The sequence below is a fragment of the Aotus nancymaae genome, unplaced genomic scaffold, assembly GCF_030222135.1.
Source record: "Aotus nancymaae isolate 86718 unplaced genomic scaffold, 86718_ANA_hifiasm-v0.15.2.pri h1tg000025l, whole genome shotgun sequence".
In the NCBI taxonomy this organism is placed as follows: Eukaryota; Metazoa; Chordata; class Mammalia; order Primates; family Aotidae; genus Aotus; species Aotus nancymaae.
Genome location: NW_026988438.1, coordinates 10,400,471 through 10,407,054, shown reverse-complemented (window position 1 = coordinate 10,407,054; position 6,584 = coordinate 10,400,471). Strand labels below are relative to the sequence as shown.

The 6,584-nt window shown below is 36.3% G+C and overlaps 1 non-coding gene across 1 annotated transcript; it reads left to right on the top strand.

Moving 5' to 3' along the window:
• Nucleotides 1–6,087: 6,087 nt before the first annotated feature.
• On the top strand, nt 6,088–6,228 carry LOC135276552 (U4 spliceosomal RNA). The gene has a single exon (XR_010344113.1). It is a non-coding gene; the product is annotated as a U4 spliceosomal RNA (small nuclear RNA).
• The last annotated feature ends 356 nt before the right edge of the window (nt 6,229–6,584 follow it).

The following is a 6,584-nucleotide window of genomic DNA, read 5'->3' as shown; positions in this document are numbered from 1 at the left end:
ACTTCATGGTTAATGAAACACAAATGTTTGTTTCTCACAGTTCTGGAAGCTAAGAAGTCCAAGATATTGATACTGATGGATTTAGTGTCTGGTGAGGCCCAATTTCTAGTTCATAAATGGTGCCTTCTCACTGTGTCCTTACATAATAGAAAAAAGTGAGCAGTCTCTCTAGGGTTTCTGAAGACATTGTGTGAATGTTCCAATTTTATGACCTAATCATCGCCCCAAGATTCTATCTCTGAATACATCACCTTAGGGGCTAGAATTATAATACATAAATTTTAGGGAGACACAAAGATTTAGACAAGAGCAATTATATGTTTCTTCTTTGTCCAGAATTACTTCATCTTTCTTACCCCATTTACTTTATATAGTTTTGAATGTTCTCCCCATACCATAATTTTTCAGAAATATTTGTTTCAGATTAATAAGTTTCATGTGCCTTTTTAGGAAAATAAAATGAGTATCTTCCCTCTAAACATACCTCCCCCTAGAAAACCAGCTCGGCTCAGTGTGTATTTATTATTCCAATAAATCCTCATGTATCATAATTCAATTATTTGTATTCACTAAAAAAAATGAGCCTTTTGCAGAGCTAGAAAAATTCCTGTTAAGGAAATAAGATTTACTTCATATAGTTAAGGGGATACTACTTTTCTTATAGAAATACCAAAGAGTTTTAGAGATATTATATCCAAAATACCTATTTCAATGATTGGTACATACTAGTTGCTCAAGGGAAATGTTATTATTATTGATTTCAACACCTTGCATTTGTGGCAAGTTTACTTTTCTTAGAATGTGTACTTGAAAATAATATGTATTTTATAAAAGCAATAGGACCTGAAACAAAATTTTACATTATATATGTAATTCAATTTTCTGTGCCTTGTTCTATACTTTTTTTAATCTCAACACATTTTTAACTAAAGATGAAATAATGTATTAAAATGTCATATTTGCTTAAATATCCATTTCAATTTTTAACGTAATCTTCTATGTTTTTATGTTTCCCAGGGTAAGACTTTCCTCTAGCCTTTTATGTTACATTTTCAAACATGTACAAAAATTTTAAAGAATAGCATGAACACCTATGTACTAAAAATCTTGTTTTTTCCATTTGAGAATAAATTCACACATCATGACACTTAAGACCAAAATACTCAGTGTATTTCTACTAAGAATAAGAACATGCTTCTACATACTCACAATACTGCTTTATGCCTAAAAAGTTACTCATATTTTTCAACCTCATGTAACATAGAATGTATATTTCCCAATTTCCCTTAAAATACTTTTTATATTTTCGCACTTGATGAAGCATTAAAATTTGAAAACAGCTGGAACTGACCACATAACTAGGTTTGAGTTTTCACGTAGAGTTTTTTATGTTACCATATTTAAACTGATGTATAAAACCAGTATTTCAATATATACATCTCAAGTAAGAAGGATGATAGTGTTTCAGCTACTTGCAAACATTTGCTAATTTTGTTTGACAAATTTAGAATTCAAACAAGGCAGTTAGTTGTTTAATTAGAACTTAAAAATAAGCAACTATATGCAAAACAAGTGCCAAATAGTATAAGGATGAGACTGGAGTTGACTCCAAAGTCAGAAATATTTCTTGTGCTTTGAATATCCCTGCATGGGTCTTCCTTCTTAATAATTTGAATTAGTCCACTTTGTTTTATCCCAACTACCACTATCTTAGTTTAGTCTTTGTTTTCTTTTTTTCTTTTCTTTTCTTTTTCTTTCTTTTTTTTTTTTTTTTTTCAGATAGAGTCTTGCTCTGTCACCAGGCTGGAGTGCAGTGGCGCAATCTCGGCTCACTGCAACCTCTGCCTCCTGGGTTCAAGCGATTCTCCTGCCTCAGTCTCCTGGGTATGTGGGACCACAGGTGTGTCCCACCATGCCAGGCTAATTTTTTGTATTTTTAGTAGAGACGGGGTTTCACCATGTAAGCCAGGATGGTCAAGATCTGACCTCGTGATCTGCCTGCCTCGGCCTCCCAAAGTGCTAGGATTACAGGCATGAGCCACTGCGCCCAGCCTAGTCGTTGTTTTCTATTGAATTATCATTCTGGTTCTATTGTTATATAACAATCACCCCCTGCCCTCAAAACAGTGGCTTAAAATAACATCATCATGACCGTTGCTACAAATCTGAAGATACAGGTCTTAGCTAGGCAATTCTTTCTTGGGATCTCATTTAGTTTTAGTCAGATGGTGGCTAGGTTGATATTTTTTTCAAAGATTTCTTGACCTCCACTTCTGGTGATAGGGCAAGGACAATTCAACAACTGAGGATCTTTGATCATCTCTTTCTTTCTCTTTATGGGCACTCTTTGGGTCTTTTCACATGATGGCTGTAGGCAAACCAGACTTACTCAGTGTATCCTATTTTATAGAGCAAGCACATGAGAAAACATCTCTCCATTTGTGTCATCAGAGGAGTAGCACGCTTCTTCTCTAGACAGTGGTGACTCTTTTCAGCTCCTGTACTCCCTGTCCCTGGAATAATCAGCTTGAAGAAAGGGCAAGCATGAGTGAGACAGAATTCTTGTCATCCAAACATTCCCTTGTGTTGCCCCAGAGGGACAAAATCCAAGTTTCTTAGAATATAAAGAAGATAGTAGATCAGACACTTATACTAATTTTACATCCAGCTTCTTAAGTAGTTTTACTCATGTGTCTTTCTTTGAATTCATAACTCACATGGAATTACAAGACAGGAGCACAAAGAGACCAAAGGAAACATCCATTCCATCTGCATCAGTCAGACACATCTGTGAGCACATGTTTTAGTTTGGATTATAATGTTAGTTAAAAACAGGGTACGTGTATCCTACTGAAACGGTTACACTACTGGAGAGACTGTCTCTTTCCTTATCAGAACAGGGTAAGTGTATCCTACTGAAAGGGTTATATTACTGGAGAGACTGTCCCTGTCCTTATCAGCAACCCACTGCACCCACAGAAACTCTCCCAGTCTTCTGTAGTGTCAGATCACTTCAAACAACAGAGAGTTTCATTTTTTTCAGCTTTATTGACAAATAATGACAAAAATTGTATATATTTATGATGTACAACACAAAAAGATATACACATCATGAAATAATTAAATCAAGCTAATTAAGATATCCATTACCTCACTACTTAACATTTTTTTGTGGTAAGAATATTTAAAATCTATTCTCAGTAATTTTCAAGTATGTAATAGATTACCGTTAACTATAGTCATGACACTGTATGGTAGATCTCCAGAAATTTTTCATCCTATGTAATTGAAACTGTGCCCCTTGACCAACATCTCCCCATTCCTCCACAACACCTAGGCCCTGAAAACCACCATTCTGCTCTATGCTTCTAGGAGTTCAACTTTTTCAGATTCCATGTATGAGTGAGATCATGTAGTCATTTCTTTCTAAGTCTGGCCTATTTCACTTAGCATATTGCTCTCCAAGTCCATCCATGTTGCTGCAAGTGACAGGACTTCCTTCTTAAAATAGTTTTTAACTTACAAAGATTACAAGTAGGAAGCCTGGGTATTTTCACAAGGGATGTGCAAACTAGTCTTTACAAGAAAGTGAAAGTCTTCCAAGGATGATACGAGGAAGAGATGGCACAAAAGGGCCAAAGTCTTCCTCTTTTACAGCAGACTTTAATTTTCACTCCACTGTTCCAAAGGAGTACCAGTGGGGTCACTTCAATGTCTTAGCCACTCCTCCTAAGTGCTTGGGAAGCATCTACAAACAAGCTCCTGCTAGAAAGCCATGTGGAGAAGTGACAAGAGCATATCCAGACAGATGTTGCAAGAATGGAAAACAGAATCTACAGTTAGGATTGAAGTTTTATCTGCATAAGGTAGGAGTAGTGAGAATTTTGGATGCTAGTTCTATCACTTTTTAGACTCCTGAGTTTCATTAAATTGAAGGCCCTTCAACTCAGTTGAAAAATAGTGAGAAAAGTGATACATACCACAGAGGGCTGTAAATTACATGAAATGAGATAACCTATAAAGTTCTTTTAGCTCAATGCCTGATATACAATAATGCTCAATATATATTTACTATTTCGTTATTATTACAGAGTGACTTTTAGAAATAAAGGCTTTTTCAACAATAAATATAACAGGGAACCCTAAAATCAGAAATTTAGCACATATTAGAGCTTAAAGGCATAAAAGTGGTACAGCAATACCAATAAAATGATCCAGTTAGATAGTCAAGGGTAGGTTTAAAGACAAACAAGATGCATTTAATGGAAATGGAAATGAAGGAAGTAACAATAAGAGCTGACCACTTTATACTTTTAATCTAAGCTCACTGTAATTTTTGACAATTGTGACAGGCAATACTTTGATAAAAAGATTGGGAACTACTGAATGTGGAGCTTGCCTCCCCCACCCTCCATCTCTCTCTCTTTTGCTTTTCCAGAAGAGGTCTTTCCCTGTCGCACGAGCTGGAATGAAGTGGTGCGATCTTGGCTCACTACAACCTCTACCTTCCGGGCTCAAGCAATTCTCCTGTCTAAGCCTCCTGAGTATCTGGGATGACAGGCCCGTGCCACCATGCCCACCTAACTTTTTGTATTTTTAGTAGAGACAGGCTTTCATCATAATAGTCAGGCTGGTCTGGAACTCCTGACCTCAAGTGATCCACCCGTCTCAGCCTCCCAAAGTGCTGAGATTACAGGCGTGAGCCACTGCACCCAGCCACCCTCCATCTCTATATCCATCTTTATTTACCCTTTGCTTTACTGCTTAGGTTATATGTTCCATTTTCACAACTATTAAACTCCCCAGAAACTGTCTCAGTAAAGCAAATTTTTTTTTTATACTTTAAGTTCTGGGGTACACGTGCAACTCGTGTAGGATTGTTACGTAGGTATACACATGCGATGGTGGTTTGCTGCATTCATCCCCGTCATCTACATTAGGTATTTCTCTTAATGTTATCCCTCCCCAATTCCCCCACCCCCAATTTATCCAAAAAACAAGGAAAACCAAAAAAGAAGTTTGTTTTTATCCTCTGTGAAAATATTTTGTTTGGTTCATAATCAGAACATGCAGGACAGCTTTTGGCCATAATGCATGATCTGACATTCATTCGTACATTGATATATTCTAGTAGAGATAGAGAGAAAAAAATGAGGCCAGGCTCTTCAAATGATTCGGGCACAAAAGAAGAGAAATGCAGCTTCTAATGTACAAAGTTTACAAGTGGAAAGGATCTTTTTCACAAAACTCACATACTGAATAATAATGTGTGTAAGCCATGCAGGACCCACTGGTGATGAAGTTGGTATTATAAAAATGAATCATAGTTTTATAAATGTCATCTAATTTTACCGATAGAGCCCAGAAAGATTGTAAGCTTTTGGACTTGCTGTTTGATAATCCAGAATTAATTGTGATGATTATCATTAAAAGTAATTGTTCACACGTATTTTGATATCTTATATGTACAGCAGGCACTAAAACTACTCCCTCTTGTTCTTTCAGTCTCCCACGTAATTAAGCAGTACTAATTTCTATTATGAAACTTGAACACAAAGTTAACATTGGAATTTAGTTTGCTGGCCCCTTCTTTTCCATGGTTTTACCAAAGCTCACTTTTATTGCAAGCCTAAAATCAAAATTTGAGATTATTAGATTAAGATAATCTATATTTGCCATCGGACTTGTGAGATTTGCCAACTTCCAAATACGATATTGTTTCTTTGACTTCCATTAATCTATGCATGATGGTGCTAGCCTTTAAGATAGTCTTTTCTAAGCCGGGCACAATGGCTGACATCTGTAATCCCAGCACTTTGAGGGGCAGGTGGATCACCTGAGGTCAGGAGTTTAAGACCAGCCTGGTCAAAATGGAGAAACGCCGTCTGTACTAAAAGTACAAAAATTAGCCCTGCATGGTGGTGCACACCTGTAATCTCAGCTACTTGGGAGGCTGAGGCAAGAGAATCACATGAAGACTAGAGGTGGAGGTTGCAGTGATACAGTGAGCTTAGATCGCACCACTGCACTCAAGCCTAGGAAAGAGTTAGACTGTGTATCAAAAAAAAAAAAAAAAAAAAAAAAAAAAGCTTTGTGCAGTGGCAGTATCGTAGCCTATGAGGTTTATCTGAGGTGCGATTATTGCTAATTGAAAACTTTTCCCAATACCCCGCCATGACGACTTGAAATATAGTCAGCACTGGCAATTTTTGACAGTTTCTATGGAGACTGAATTAAACATAAATAAATTAATTAATTAAAATAAAAAAGATAGTCTTTTCTTTCATTGAGACAGCAATGAACAATTGAGTTTTCTCCTTCTAAGGGATGTTTCTGCAACTTATATAAGCAAATAACATACAGCTTTTCTGAAATATCTTCCAATTTGATATTTCTTTGAATTTAACAGAAAGCTTAGAAAGAGCCCTTACAATTTTGGGCAGACAGTGCAGTTTCTATAATGAGGTACCCCTTGTTTTCTGCAGTTGTGGTATAGCTCTTGCTGAGTGATATCTAATTTATATTTATTTTCTATTGTCTCTGACATAGCGTTTTAATAAATTTTAATTTCTTTTATCACTTTT